Raw genomic sequence first — 15,477 nt, 5'->3', positions numbered from 1 at the left:
CAGCAGGAAATCTTACTGAGGAACCCAATGTAAGTCAGACCTGGATTTGAATCCCAGATCTGCCACATATTATACTAGCGGGTCACTGGCCAAGGTAATCTCTCGGCCCAGTTTCCTCCTCTGTAAGAGACAGCGATTACCAAGTTTCATGTAACTTGTTTCACCCTGACTCAGAAGTGCTCTAACGCGCTAACCATAAAGTAAGCTGTCTTTCCATCACAGCTAATGCTGTAGCTTTTAAAGCCTCAATTTCTATTTGTCTTTTTCCTTTCTGTCTCTCATTCATGTGAGTATGCACAATACTGCATTTTTATACATTATCAAGAATAAGGCACTTTATCCTAAAATTAACTTTCATCACATAGAAAACGAAGGGTTTGGATGAAATAATTACACATACCCTTTCCAGTTCCAATATTATATACATTTCTGGCTTTCATGGAAGGATACTGCTGATTATAGTGGACATAAAACAGAAAGCATTTGTGGGTCAAATTTGTCTCGGAATAAATTCTGGCTTAGGATGTACATTTTGTATTTCTGCAGGAGATAAAGAGCCAATTTGTCAACTTTTTTAAAATACAGAGACTTGCTTTGATCACAGAGCACTTTTAGCATCTACAAAACAGCATGGAGTCATTGCGTATGTGTACGTGTGGACTTCATCATTTCTGTCGCTCTGTGCTCTCCTGGCTCTCCTCGTGTCTCTCTGATCACTCTTTCTCTGATGCTCCTGTTATCCGTTCAGGTTGGTCCCTTCCTAAGAGCAGCACTTAAAATTGGCTTCTTGTGATATGCTCTCATCCTCAGCAATCTCATTTATTCTTAAAACTTCAGCTGCCATCTCTGTAAAAATCTTTTCTGGATAATATGGAGGTGGGTGGTCTCTAAAGACCTCTCTGGTCAAATTAAAATAATAATAATAAAAAAAGCTAAATGGAACAATTCATAAAAAACATAAAAAAGCAAATCTTAAAATTTACACACCAGGCTCACTTTAATTAAGACACAATAAAATTAGTGTTATATGATGGCCCACTGGATGCCTCTCAGCTCCAGCATCCTCAGGGTTTGGGTTGCAGCAGCATTGGCGTTGCTGATCATTTTTCCACATTTGTCCTTTTGAACCCTAAATAAGCACTTTATAAGCTTGTGTCATAGAATAACCTTTGCTACTCCTTTTTGTTCTTTAAAAATGCGTATTTTTTTAAGAGGTTTTTTCGCTATAGGGCATGTGCGCTCCCCAGACAGAGAGAGTCATAGAGACAGAAAGCGAGAAATCACCCCCCAGGAGGGATGGTCACGCCGCAATCCCTTCTCCTCCATTCTCCTCTCGGGATCTCGGGCATACACGCTTACGCACCCGGTGTGAGTTTAAGCCACCGGGTCTGGGACGCGAACCGCAGTCGACTACGTGGGAGTCCAGCGACATAGCCATTACGCTAACTGCTGGTTCCTGAAAAATGCACATATTTTTTTAACTCATGAAAGAGCATGTATGTGCACATGCTCATGAGAAAGAGAGAGAGGAACCAGTAAATGGTGTAATGGTTACATTGCCGGACTCCCACATAGTCGACTGCAGTTCAAGTCCTGGACCTGGGAACTTAAAACTCGCACTGGGTGCATATGCATGCATGCTCAAAATCCCAAGAGGAGAACAGAGGAGAAGGGATTGCAGCATGGCCATCCTCCAGGGGGTGATTTCTCACTTTCTATCTCTATCTCTGGTGAGCATATATGCTCTACAACAAAAATCTCTCTAAAAAGAAAAAAAAAAAGTAAACACCCCCTCGAGAAACATCCTCTCTCTATACAGGGTCTGGTCACACCATGATACCCTCACTACAATCCAGTCCTCAAGCCTGCTCGATCCTGGCATTCATAGACTTACCTGGAGTGTTTAGAGGTTAGTGGGCCAGAAAATCAAACTACAGTTGCCATGTGGGATCCAGCTTCTCAAGCATGATGTTTCTGCTCTTCTGTAGGGCTGGCTCAGTCTTTGCTGTTTCTTCTTGTCCTAGATATAAGAAGGGTGATTTGAACTTTATTATCTTTGCTTCTAAGTTAAGCTGTTTTCTGCCTACTCTCATATACTGAGCAGTTGTAGCTGTGAGGTGGGGTGGGGACACTTTGGGGTCTCTCTGTGCCTCTGATCACATGCTGTGAGAGCTCCGAGTTTAAAAAGAAAAAGAAATGCATCCAAATAAATTCATACTTTAATTCCATTTTCCTGTGAACTTTTTGAAGTCCCTCATATATAGTGGTTTTGTGGAGGATTTTACTGGTTTGTTTTACCTATAAATTTGGTATAGGTACATTGGATACAAGAAAACAAACAGAAATACTATAGTTAAAAACAAAACAAAACAAAAACCTGAACATTAACTTAAGGTCAGTTTTGAGCTGAAGAATTGATAGCACTTAAAAACTTCCTAGCTGAGGCCAGGAAGTAGCAAGGTGGTTAAAGCACTGGACTCCCACATGGCCAACTGCAGTTCTAGTCCTAGACCTGGCAGCTTGCTTTCTAACTTTCTCTTTTTTTCTCTCTTGCATGTGTCCTATAGCAAATTTAAAAATAATAATAATTAGTATTAAGTAAATAATTATTTAAAAGGATTTGCTGGCCCAAAATATTATTGAATGTGGATCAGTCTCTATGTTGCTTAAAGTGTTATAAGGAAGAAAAATTCCAAGATTTATGATCCAGGAAAACTCTCATAGAGCTCCACGAAGTATAATTTTGTTAAGAACCTGAAGTATTACTCACATAAAACATTTAATCTGTAAGTATCTGAGCTCTGGCATGTAGGAAATTAGAAAGTTTGGCCCTCTCTGATCACTCTTTCTCTGATGCTCCTGTTATCCGTTCAGGTTGGTCCCTTCCTAAGAGCAGCACTTAAAATTGGCTTCTTGTGATATGCTCTCATCCTCAGCAATCTCATTTATTCTTAAAACTTCAGCTGCCATCTCTGTAAAAATCTTTTCTGGATAATATGGAGGTGGGTGGTCTCTAAAGACCTCTCTGGTCAAATTAAAATAATAATAATAAAAAAAGCTAAATGGAACAATTCATAAAAAACATAAAAAAGCAAATCTTAAAATTTACACACCAGGCTCACTTTAATTAAGACACAATAAAATTAGTGTTATATGATGGCCCACTGGATGCCTCTCAGCTCCAGCATCCTCAGGGTTTGGGTTGCAGCAGCATTGGCGTTGCTGATCATTTTTCCACATTTGTCCTTTTGAACCCTAAATAAGCACTTTATAAGCTTGTGTCATAGAATAACCTTTGCTACTCCTTTTTGTTCTTTAAAAATGCGTATTTTTTTAAGAGGTTTTTTCGCTATAGGGCATGTGCGCTCCCCAGACAGAGAGAGTCATAGAGACAGAAAGCGAGAAATCACCCCCCAGGAGGGATGGTCACGCCGCAATCCCTTCTCCTCCATTCTCCTCTCGGGATCTCGGGCATACACGCTTACGCACCCGGTGTGAGTTTAAGCCACCGGGTCTGGGACGCGAACCGCAGTCGACTACGTGGGAGTCCAGCGACATAGCCATTACGCTAACTGCTGGTTCCTGAAAAATGCACATATTTTTTTAACTCATGAAAGAGCATGTATGTGCACATGCTCATGAGAAAGAGAGAGAGGAACCAGTAAATGGTGTAATGGTTACATTGCCGGACTCCCACATAGTCGACTGCAGTTCAAGTCCTGGACCTGGGAACTTAAAACTCGCACTGGGTGCATATGCATGCATGCTCAAAATCCCAAGAGGAGAACAGAGGAGAAGGGATTGCAGCATGGCCATCCTCCAGGGGGTGATTTCTCACTTTCTATCTCTATCTCTGGTGAGCATATATGCTCTACAACAAAAATCTCTCTAAAAAGAAAAAAAAAAAGTAAACACCCCCTCGAGAAACATCCTCTCTCTATACAGGGTCTGGTCACACCATGATACCCTCACTACAATCCAGTCCTCAAGCCTGCTCGATCCTGGCATTCATAGACTTACCTGGAGTGTTTAGAGGTTAGTGGGCCAGAAAATCAAACTACAGTTGCCATGTGGGATCCAGCTTCTCAAGCATGATGTTTCTGCTCTTCTGTAGGGCTGGCTCAGTCTTTGCTGTTTCTTCTTGTCCTAGATATAAGAAGGGTGATTTGAACTTTATTATCTTTGCTTCTAAGTTAAGCTGTTTTCTGCCTACTCTCATATACTGAGCAGTTGTAGCTGTGAGGTGGGGTGGGGACACTTTGGGGTCTCTCTGTGCCTCTGATCACATGCTGTGAGAGCTCCGAGTTTAAAAAGAAAAAGAAATGCATCCAAATAAATTCATACTTTAATTCCATTTTCCTGTGAACTTTTTGAAGTCCCTCATATATAGTGGTTTTGTGGAGGATTTTACTGGTTTGTTTTACCTATAAATTTGGTATAGGTACATTGGATACAAGAAAACAAACAGAAATACTATAGTTAAAAACAAAACAAAACAAAAACCTGAACATTAACTTAAGGTCAGTTTTGAGCTGAAGAATTGATAGCACTTAAAAACTTCCTAGCTGAGGCCAGGAAGTAGCAAGGTGGTTAAAGCACTGGACTCCCACATGGCCAACTGCAGTTCTAGTCCTAGACCTGGCAGCTTGCTTTCTAACTTTCTCTTTTTTTCTCTCTTGCATGTGTCCTATAGCAAATTTAAAAATAATAATAATTAGTATTAAGTAAATAATTATTTAAAAGGATTTGCTGGCCCAAAATATTATTGAATGTGGATCAGTCTCTATGTTGCTTAAAGTGTTATAAGGAAGAAAAATTCCAAGATTTATGATCCAGGAAAACTCTCATAGAGCTCCACGAAGTATAATTTTGTTAAGAACCTGAAGTATTACTCACATAAAACATTTAATCTGTAAGTATCTGAGCTCTGGCATGTAGGAAATTAGAAAGTTTGGCCTCTCAGTTCTGAGCTTTGAAAGGGAATATTGGAGGGGGGGGACAAACAAACAAAACTGACAGCTGTCTGTGCCATATGCAATAGCTCTCTGTATGTTGAGATTGAGAAGGGCCTGTAGGACTATTAAGGATTTTACTGTGAAATAGTCTTAATGTCCAAGACAAGAAAGAAATTGACGCACTTTACGAATACCATTGGCTTCATGTTATCTTCCACTTCAGAATATGCGGAACAGACAGGCGTGAGCAGCTGGAGTGTGGTTATAGTAACCCACTTATCCTACAGCAGTTTTAGAATCACTGAAGTGCTAAGAATTATGGAGACTGGAATGTAAAGTAGTCTTCCTCATACGCTGATCACTTAGAATTTATACCATCTATGTCCATTGCTAAGCCTTTGATGTTTGTTAAAGAAGGATACAAGAAGGGATACAGTCAGTGTAATTTGTAAGTGACTTAGGGACTCATATTATGCCTTGAACAATTTGGACAATAACTGTTTAGATTTACTTGAGCATTTGTGTATTTGTACATTTTAGAAGTTTATTTTATGAGAGAGAGAGGGTGCTTGAGAAAGACAAGCATCCTCAACAGAGCCTCAGGCTGCAATTCCCCCAACCCCACACCCTTCCCAGCCAGCCAGGATCACACGGCACCTGGTGTGTACAGACGACGCAGGACCTGAACCTCGATCTTCCATATGACTTCCAGCACCGCGTTGTCTTACCCCTGTGCCACCACGGCCGGGCCTGTGTCTGTACATTTTAGTATTCACGCATACATGCCTTTTCTTAAGGTCCTTCAATAATACTGAAGGACTTCATTTTCAGTTGCCCTTTACAAATTTTCCAGTAGATCTTGTAGAAACAATATCTGGTATAACAATTTGACCCCAGAATTTTGCGAAAAACTTCAATTTTTCAACAATCTGAATACCTACAGTTAAGATTTTCTTAGTTTGGAAGGCAGACTAGAATCATCATATGAGGAGACTTCAAAAAGTTTGTGTGGAAAAATGAAATTAAAGAGTTAGGGTGCCAAAAAACAAAGAGTTCAAAATCCATACATAGGTCTGTAGAATGTGCATTTTTTCCCATGAACTTTGGGGGGGACCCCTTATACCATCATGATTGTTTATTTAGAAAGCCCAGTGACAAACCTACAGCTCCCTCATATCTGACCGCTTTCTTTCTCAGTACTAAAGGGCTAGGGACAGAACTTAATAGCCTGACTGAAAAACGTAGTCTCATTCGTACGTAGAGGCCCGTGTCATTATTTCTCGGCCTTTTGGCTAAGGTCAAGTGAAGATGTCTGGGTCAGAAGAAGATATTTTTAGAAAACAAAATAAATTTCTTATTTGCAGCAAAATTTTAAACTTTAACTACATGCTTTTTTATTTTGGGTCATTGACAATGACAGGTCTATTTTAAACTCCTCCTGCCTCGTGGCATAATATGCCATGGTATAATAGAAACCCTGTGATAAGTCAGCACATTTTTAATGCATTCACCCTTCACTTTCTTTCCCAACAACGACCTGATCGCAGTGTTGAGATGGTATTAATACAGGGTTCTGCTCCTGCCTTTGGCCAACGCATTTATTTTCCTTGAATATCCTTATTGGCATGTAAATTATGTACCATGAAGCTGAACTTGAATTTATGCCTTTTCTTAAGGTCCTTCAATACTACTGAAGGACCTCATTTTTAGTTGCCCTTTACACATTTTCCCGTAGATCTTGTAGAAACGATTAATATCTGGTACAATTTCATGAGTTGTTTAAATTTACAGAATTATGAAACTACTACAATCTATCACCACATTTCCATCACCGACAAAGATTCCTTGCACTTCCGAATCAGCATTTTCATCCATGTATGTGTTAGTTGTTTCTATAGAGCACACATGCTTACCTGAGAGACAGTGAGAGAGAAGGAAAGTGAGAAATGCCCCTCAGAGGGCGGAGTCATGCTGTAATCCCTTCTCCATTCTCCTGTCAGGATTTTGGGGACACACACACACACACACACACACACACACACTTAGTGTGTGTTTAAAGCCCCAGGGTCCAGGACTTGAACCTTGCAGTCAGCCATGTGGGATCCAGCTGCCTTAACCTCCATCCCACCAGCTGACTGATAATCTAGCATATTTGATACAGACGCTTCCTTCTTCTCTGATCCTACATGACTTTGTATGCAATTCCATTGAACATAAATTGCAATATTTTATTTAAAATGCACAAATCATCATCATCTGTCTGTTTTCCCTGATAGATTATGAGTCCATCTCTGGGTCTTAATCAAGTGGTAATATCATTTCTAGGCAATCAGCTACTTCTTCTGAGTCCCCCTCTGAAACTGCTCTGACTCCCCTAATCCCACCCCAAGTGACAGTAGCATCCAGGCATTTTCTTCCTGGAGGAGAGCTGGGCATGGCTTCCCATGCTTTCTCCTGTGTTCCATATCCTTTCTCCAAGATGATGCTGTGCCTCTCAAAGTTTTCTGGGTTGAAAGCCACAGAGGACTCTTACCAAGAGGGGGCTACTTATTATGGGTCCTGCCATCACGCCATCTTTCACTTGTCTAGACCTTGGGTTTTCACTGAGACAACGTCTGGCTTTTAGGATGGTCATGAGGTAGAGACATTTTAAGGCTTTTGTTTGTTTGTTTGTTTTTGTCATTTTTTGGATTTTTTAAGAGAGATTTTTGCCATAGGGTGGTGCACTCACCAGAGAGGCAAAGTGAGAAATCACCCCCAGGGGGCTGGCCATGCTGCAATCCCATCTTCTTTATTCTCCTCTTGAGATTTTGGGTGTGCATGCACACGTGTCTAGCATGAGTTTCAAGCCTCCAACTCTAAGACTCAAACCATAGTCGGCCATGTCAGAGTCCAGCATCGTAACCAGTATGCCATATGCTGGTCCTGAGACATTAAACTGTGATTGCCGCTGGAATGATTGGCAGACCAAGGTGGAGTTTGGTATCTGACTCGTACGCCATCCCCTTCTTTAATATTCTGACTGGAAGAGTAGGTACACAGAGCAGAGCAGAGTGCTCTGTGAGTCAAATGAAGTCAAGCTTCAGCTCTGTAACCTAGAGTGCCCTCAGGAAGTTAGGCTGGCAAAGACAGTGGGACCTGAGGAACCACCGGGTCTTTTGAGCTCATCACCCTAACTGGATTGCAGGCTGAGGAGCCAGAGCTAAAGAACAGAGGTTAGCCCTGCTCCTCGGAGTTTCTACAAAGGAAGACAAAAGCTTAACGCCGGCAAAGAAGTGAGGCGGGGGTAAAGGTACAGAGTATCTTGCCTCTGAGACACTTAAATGTGGGTCACTGGGACTAATTACTTCTCCTTTATTGTAAGGAAAGAACAGGAGCTTCTCCTTCAGCCCCCTATCTAGTATTAGAGATGTGTTCCATTTCAGGGGCCAGAAGGTGGCATTCTGGTTAAGGCTCTGGACTCCTACATGGCTGATCACAGTTTGAATCCCAGACTTGGTGGCTTGAAAATCATATTGAGTGCATGTTCATACTTGCCAAAAATCTCAAGAAGAGAATGGAGGAGAAGGAATTGTGGCATGGCCATTGCCCCCAGGGGGGGATTTTCCCTTTCCCTCTCACTGCCTCTCTGTCTCTCTACATGTGCCCTTTGGCAAAAACCTTAAAAATAAATGTACTCAGTTTTGTTGTGGTAGAGGGCTTGCATGGTAAGATTTGGGCTATGAGTCTTGTATCAGAGGGAGGAGGTATGTTTTTTGTTTTGTTTGATTGCAGCAGTTGACCTAAATTTATCAATGTAGACTTCCATTTCAGGTCTGCTGCTATGGAGACACTTGAGGTCTGATCTTTATGCCTCACCCTGTACCCACAGAGTTACATAATCATGGAATAATAGAACTACAGTGGATTCAAGTCAGCTGTCTTTCTCTGAGAGCTGTTTTGTTGAAAGTCAGTGGGGATTCCAGAGACCTTTATGCTGTTCCTAGGTTCCCACTCCATGGACAGGCTTTGCTGGCTTGTCTTTACTGACTCACAGCAAGCCTTGACTTTCGTATGTGAGAGATGGTGTGGCTGACTTCAGGTCACAGTGGGATTTGAAGAAAAACAGATACTCTGACTCAGGAGTCCTGATTTTTTTTCTGCAGAGCGTAATCCCACCTTTAAGATTGACCAAATTAATCAGAAGCAGTGGCAAAGTAACGTGTAAGTATATTAGTTTCCTGCCATGACCAAATGCCACAAACTGAGTGGCTTAAAAAATTGAAATTTATTGGCTCACAGTACTGAAGGCTAGAAGTATGAGATCAAGGTATCAAGAAGGTGGACTCCCTCTGAGGACTGTGAAGGAGAATCTATACTATGCCTCTTTTCCAGCTTCTGGTAGCTTCAGGGGTTCCTTTACTTGGTGATGACTTCTTGTGTTTTTATTTTTATTTATTTATTTATTTTATTTTTTGGAGAGGTTTTCGCTATAGGGCGCATGCGCTCGCCAGACAGACAGAGATATAGAGAGAGAAAGCGAGAAATCACCCCCCAGAGGGGATGGCCACGCCGCAATCCCTTCTCCTCCATTCTCCTCTCGGGATCTTGGGCACACACGCACACGCGCCCGGCGTGAGTTCTAAGCCACCGGGTCCGGGACATGGACCACGGTCGACTACGTGGGAGTCCAGCGACATAGCCAGTGCCCTTTGGCAAAAACCTTAAAAATAAATGTACTCAGTTTTGTTGTGGTAGAGGGCTTGCATGGTAAGATTTGGGCTATGAGTCTTGTATCAGAGGGAGGAGGTATGTTTTTTGTTTTGTTTGATTGCAGCAGTTGACCTAAATTTATCAATGTAGACTTCCATTTCAGGTCTGCTGCTATGGAGACACTTGAGGTCTGATCTTTATGCCTCACCCTGTACCCACAGAGTTACATAATCATGGAATAATAGAACTACAGTGGATTCAAGTCAGCTGTCTTTCTCTGAGAGCTGTTTTGTTGAAAGTCAGTGGGGATTCCAGAGACCTTTATGCTGTTCCTAGGTTCCCACTCCATGGACAGGCTTTGCTGGCTTGTCTTTACTGACTCACAGCAAGCCTTGACTTTCGTATGTGAGAGATGGTGTGGCTGACTTCAGGTCACAGTGGGATTTGAAGAAAAACAGATACTCTGACTCAGGAGTCCTGATTTTTTTTCTGCAGAGCGTAATCCCACCTTTAAGATTGACCAAATTAATCAGAAGCAGTGGCAAAGTAACGTGTAAGTATATTAGTTTCCTGCCATGACCAAATGCCACAAACTGAGTGGCTTAAAAAATTGAAATTTATTGGCTCACAGTACTGAAGGCTAGAAGTATGAGATCAAGGTATCAAGAAGGTGGACTCCCTCTGAGGACTGTGAAGGAGAATCTATACTATGCCTCTTTTCCAGCTTCTGGTAGCTTCAGGGGTTCCTTTACTTGGTGATGACTTCTTGTGTTTTTATTTTTATTTATTTATTTATTTTATTTTTTGGAGAGGTTTTCGCTATAGGGCGCATGCGCTCGCCAGACAGACAGAGATATAGAGAGAGAAAGCGAGAAATCACCCCCCAGAGGGGATGGCCACGCCGCAATCCCTTCTCCTCCATTCTCCTCTCGGGATCTTGGGCACACACGCACACGCGCCCGGCGTGAGTTCTAAGCCACCGGGTCCGGGACATGGACCACGGTCGACTACGTGGGAGTCCAGCGACATAGCCATTACGCTAACTGCTGGTTCCCAACTTCTTGTGTTTTTACATCACCTTCCATTTATGATCAGCTTATTTTCAAATAAGGTCACACTCATAGGTACTAGGGGTTAGGACTTCAGTATCTTTTGATGTAACACAATTCAACCCATCACACTAAAAAAAGACTAGAAAAATGAAACGGAAATTATATAAAATGGTGGACCAGAAAGCTCCAACCCTTTGTTTTCTCACAAAAACATTAAATAATGAACTAAGACTGACCAAAATAACTTCATACAAGCTCTAAAAACCAACCAAAGATCTGCAAGAACCAGGGGAACTCATCATAAAAAAATAACAAATTTTAAAAAGCACATTTTAAATAGAAAATTGTACTTACCCTTACCCAATCCCTGCTTGGGCACCATAGGGCATAGTCTAGAGGAAGAGCTTCTTTCTGATTCCCTCCACTTGGATGGAAGGAAGGTAGTGAAACTTGTTTACAAATTCTGGTCTGTCTGGGGGCTGTCCAAATGACTTGTTTCTGTTTTGTTTGACACAGAGATCAGATGAAGAATGGTCATATAGTTGGCATCTCAGACTGGCAAAAACCACAGAAGGCAGTGGTGGGTGGTATCTCACTTGAAAATGTCAGTGGACTGCAGTTTTGCAAATGCCTGGGAGCAAAAAAATGCAGGCAAAGGAACACAATAGAACATCAAATGCCCCCAGAAGAAACTCGAGTGAGATTCTTTGGGAAATTAGGACATTTTAAAGCAGTCATATACAGAGGAGAATCCAAGGGGAGGAGCATATGTAGTTCTAGAAAAGATGCATGCCTCCAAAAGACTTGATGAGATTAGTAAGCCCCTATGTCTGTGCTTCCAAGGCACAGAGACCCAACAGTTAGTGAAAGTCTTTTACATTAGCATGCAAAGACTGGGAGAGGTAGCTATTTATTCTAATACCCAATTCTTAGCAAAAGATAATACCTGGAATGGGGGAGAGGACACATTTAAAGTAGAAAACTAAATTGCTGGAAACTGATCCTAAAGACAGACAAATATTAGAGTTAACTAGAAAAAGGTTTTCAGATAGCTATCTTTTTTTTTTTTTTTTTTGAGGGGTTTTTTGTGTGTGGGGGGTTGGTTTTTTGCTATAGGGTGTGTGTGCTCGCCAGGAAGACAGAGAGAGACAGTCAGAAAGGGAGAAATCACCCCCCAGGGGGGATGACCACACTGCAATCCCTTCTCTTCCATTCTCCTCTCGGGATCTTGGGCATGCACGCACATGTACCCAGCGTGAATTTAAGCCACTGGGTCTGGGACTCAAACCACGGTCGACTACATGGGAGTCCAGCGACATGCCATTACACTAACTGCTGGTCCCTCAGAGAGCTATCTTAAGCATACTCAAAGAGCTAAAGAAAAGTAATAGACAAAAAGGATATCAGAAAAACTAAACAAAATGAGAATATCAACAAAGATAAAAATTATTTTTAAAAGAATTAAATCTGTGGGCCAGCAGGTGGCATAGTGGTTAAGGGTGCTGGACTCCCACATGGCTGACCATGGTTCAAGTCCCAGACTTGGTAGCTTACATTCTCACTTCCTCTATCTCTCTTTTACTCTCTTACTTTCTCACTCTGCCCCTCTCAGGTCAAATTAAAATAAATACAGTTCAATAAAATGATTCTTTAAAAAATAACCAAATCTGGAGTAAAATATTACAATAATTAAACTGAAAATTTTGTTAGAGGAGACTTCTGGTTGCTAGTTAGCATGAAGTTGCCACTTCATTGCTCTAATGAATCTAAGAAGAGTTGTTGACTCAGTTTGCTTGGGTATTTCACTTGGAGTTATGGGAGCGATGAAATCCAATCTCCTTACATGCTAACTACCCTCAAAATTAGAGACACAGGTAAATATAGAGAATCACAACTTAGAAATGAACACACATGAACAGAAGCCTGTATAAAAACCACTACTGGTGAAGGAAAACCTGAACTATAATTGACAAATATCTGGAGGTTCATTATGGAAAGATTGAAAATCCCCGGGGAGAGACCTGATTATAAGGAAGCCCTCAGACTTTTGTGACATTTACCTATAGAAACTAGATCAGGTCATCACAGTAAATAGTGAAGAAAAATCCCACTGTGCTTCCAGTAAAGATAGGGAAAATGGAAAGTAAAAGTACAATATAGCATTCTGTTACACATAACAAGGCTTTTCCTCAAAAGAAACTGTCTTGTTAGAGCCTAAATTATTAGGTTTTAGCAGAACCTGATGTGGTATCTTCATAGTAGGTATACAGGGAAATGTGGTATGTCTATGGGAAAGCTCTGTACATTTTGCTCTATAGTAATCTTCAATATAATGGGCTTATTTCACATTTCAATGTCCATTCTCAAATAAATATTTTGTTTTAGAGATCTTTTCTGGTGTTTAGGTTTGACATAATTTGTGACAGAAATGGGATTATATAAGTTGTTTTGGAAGAATTATTGGCAACAAAGATGGCTACAAAGATCAACATCAAGGGTAGTATCAGCCCAAAGTTGGACAGGAAATTGCTGAGCGGATGTATTAACAGAAGAGTGTGTGTGTGTGTGTGTGTGTGTGTGCGCGCGCGTGCGTGTGTGCATGTGTGTGTATAAGGGTGTAGTAGCCTTGTGCAAAGTTATAGTTCTGGATGAATCCTTGAAATCTTGTTGTCAGGCATAGGTACACGAGATCCTATCTCTTCATGGTCTTTCCAGTTCTGCTTTGTCAGATTTGATACAAATGACTCCATTTTGAATCTGCTGACTTTCGCAGTATACTATTTACAAGAGGTATACCTAAAGCATAAATGGAAAGAGAGGCTGATAGAAAGGTTTTCAAAAAATACTAGGCAAAAACTGAAAAATTCACTACAGAAGTGTTGAAAGTGTCATTTTTTCAGGAACACAGGTATATGAATATAAAATCCATTTAATGGTGAGAAAACATGAGATGAATTAAATTGAGAATATTGTGCCAGATGACTGACCAGTGCCCTTTAAAATGTCATGGTCATGAAGGACAAGGGGAGACTGAGGAATTGTGACAGACTGGGGGAGACCACAGGGATATGGCAGCTAAATGCACTGTGTAGGATCCTTGTATGGAAAAATAAATTAATAATTTTTTAAAAAAAATGGTAAAATCTGAATAAGGTCTGAATTTTAATGAAAAGTATTATACTAGGTTTTTTTTTTTTAGTTTTGTGTAATAGCTATATCAGATGCTAAAAAAGGGGAAGCTGGGTATGTGTGCATTCTATGCACTATCTCTACAAGTCTAAAATGTTTTTTTTTAATTATTTTTTATTTAACTTTATTTTAATTTGACTAGAGAAAGACAGAGAGAGAGAAAGTGAGGAAAGAATCCTCCAAGTCCAGGACTCAAACTGTGGTCGGCCATGTGGGAGTCTAGCGCCCCTAACCACCACACCACCTGCCGGCCCCTAAAATTGTTTATAAAATAAAAGTAAACTATAGATGTATACAAGCCTAGTTTTATTTTCATATATCTCACAATTCCTTAAAAAATACCAATGGAGACAAAAAGGGTATTTTTCTCTGATTATTGTTATCATCAAATATTTTTGTTGATTATTATTTTTGTGACTTATTTCACATATATTTTGGTGGTGGTTATTTTCATTGAAGTTTTAGGAAATGATTCAGTAGTTCAAGTTTAATAACCAATGGAATCAGAAGTGTTTCAGGAAGTTACAACAGCTGAGCTACGACAGGTGCTCTTATTACAACATTTGTTTTCCATTTCCAGTGGTATATCAAAGCTTGTTAACGTCCCTCTTCTCTTCCTTCCTCTTCATTAATTGAATGTGCCCATCTAATTTCTACCTCCTTCATACTTCCTGCAGATTATGATTTCAGATTTAAATTTTCCATGTCTGAAGATACAGGGGTTAAGAAGAGGTTGATTGTATACATAGAAGACCCAATGGTTTCCATGAAAAAATTTCTGGAAATAATACATGAATACAGTAAAGTTACAGGATACAGAATCAATATACAGAAATCTATAGCAATTCTATATACGAACAGGCAGACTGAGATAGAACTGAAAAATGTTATTCCATTTACCATAGCCACAAAAAGTATAAGATACTTAGGAATAAATCTGACCAAAGAAGTTAAAAACCTCCACAAGGAAGACTATGAGAAGCTAAAAAAGAAATGGAAAATGATACAAAAAAGTGGAAGGATATTTCATGTTCCTGGATGGGAAGAATTAATATAATTGAAATGGCAATTCTACTCAAATTAATCTACATATTTAATGCAATGCCAATCAAAATACCAGACACATTCTTCACAGATCTAGGAAAGACAATCATGAAGTTTGTCTGGAATCATAAAAGACCCCGTATTGCCAAAGGAATTCAGCAGAAGAAGAGTGGAGTGGGTGGCATCTCATTCCCTGACCCAAAAATATACTACAAAGCTGTGGTAATCAAAACAGCATGGTACTGGTGCAGAAACAGACACATGGACCAATGGAACAGAGTCCCCAGAAATGAATTTCCAAACATACAGTCAACTGATTTTTGACAAGGGGTACCAGTCAATCCAGTGGGAAAAGGAAAACCTCTTCAACAAATGGTTCTGGAAAAACTGAATTTCCACTTGCAGAAAGATGAATCTGAGCCCCTACCTCTCACCTTTGACAAAAATCAAGTCAAGTTGTATCAAAGATTTAAATCTAAGACCTAAAACTATGAAACTGCTCCTGGAAAACACTGGCGAAACTGGGAGACATTGGAGTAGGGAAA

General features: G+C 40.5%; 1 protein-coding gene and 2 long non-coding RNA genes across 8 annotated transcripts in view; 1 reads left to right on the top strand and 2 right to left on the bottom strand.

Annotated features, from left to right (window-relative positions):
* The window catches only part of PSD3 (pleckstrin and Sec7 domain containing 3), a 521,964-nt gene that overhangs the window by 428,856 nt on the left and 77,631 nt on the right, over positions 1-15,477 (top strand). The gene's annotated exons all lie outside the window — the stretch shown is intronic.
* On the bottom strand, positions 3,198-11,126 carry LOC102487926 (uncharacterized). Of its 2 annotated transcripts, none has more exons than XR_001371473.2 (3): positions 11,054-11,126; positions 4,021-4,146; positions 3,198-3,255 (listed from the first exon to the last, which is right to left on the bottom strand). It is a non-coding gene; the product is annotated as an uncharacterized LOC102487926 (long non-coding RNA). The 2 variants fall into 2 exon arrangements; XR_336648.2 differs by lacking the exon at positions 11,054-11,126 and adding an exon at positions 5,139-5,403.
* LOC102488218 (uncharacterized) overlaps positions 11,266-15,477 on the bottom strand; it is a 14,440-nt gene continuing 10,228 nt past the window's right edge. Inside the window, exon 3 of the long non-coding RNA XR_336649.1 lies at positions 11,266-11,330. This is a non-coding gene — a long non-coding RNA (uncharacterized LOC102488218). The remainder of the gene's footprint in view (positions 11,331-15,477) is intronic.

This window comes from Tupaia chinensis, unplaced genomic scaffold, assembly GCF_000334495.1.
Source record: "Tupaia chinensis unplaced genomic scaffold, TupChi_1.0 Scaffold140548_1, whole genome shotgun sequence".
NCBI lineage: Eukaryota > Metazoa > Chordata > Mammalia > Scandentia > Tupaiidae > Tupaia > Tupaia belangeri.
This window is presented reverse-complemented; position numbering and strand designations above follow the sequence as displayed.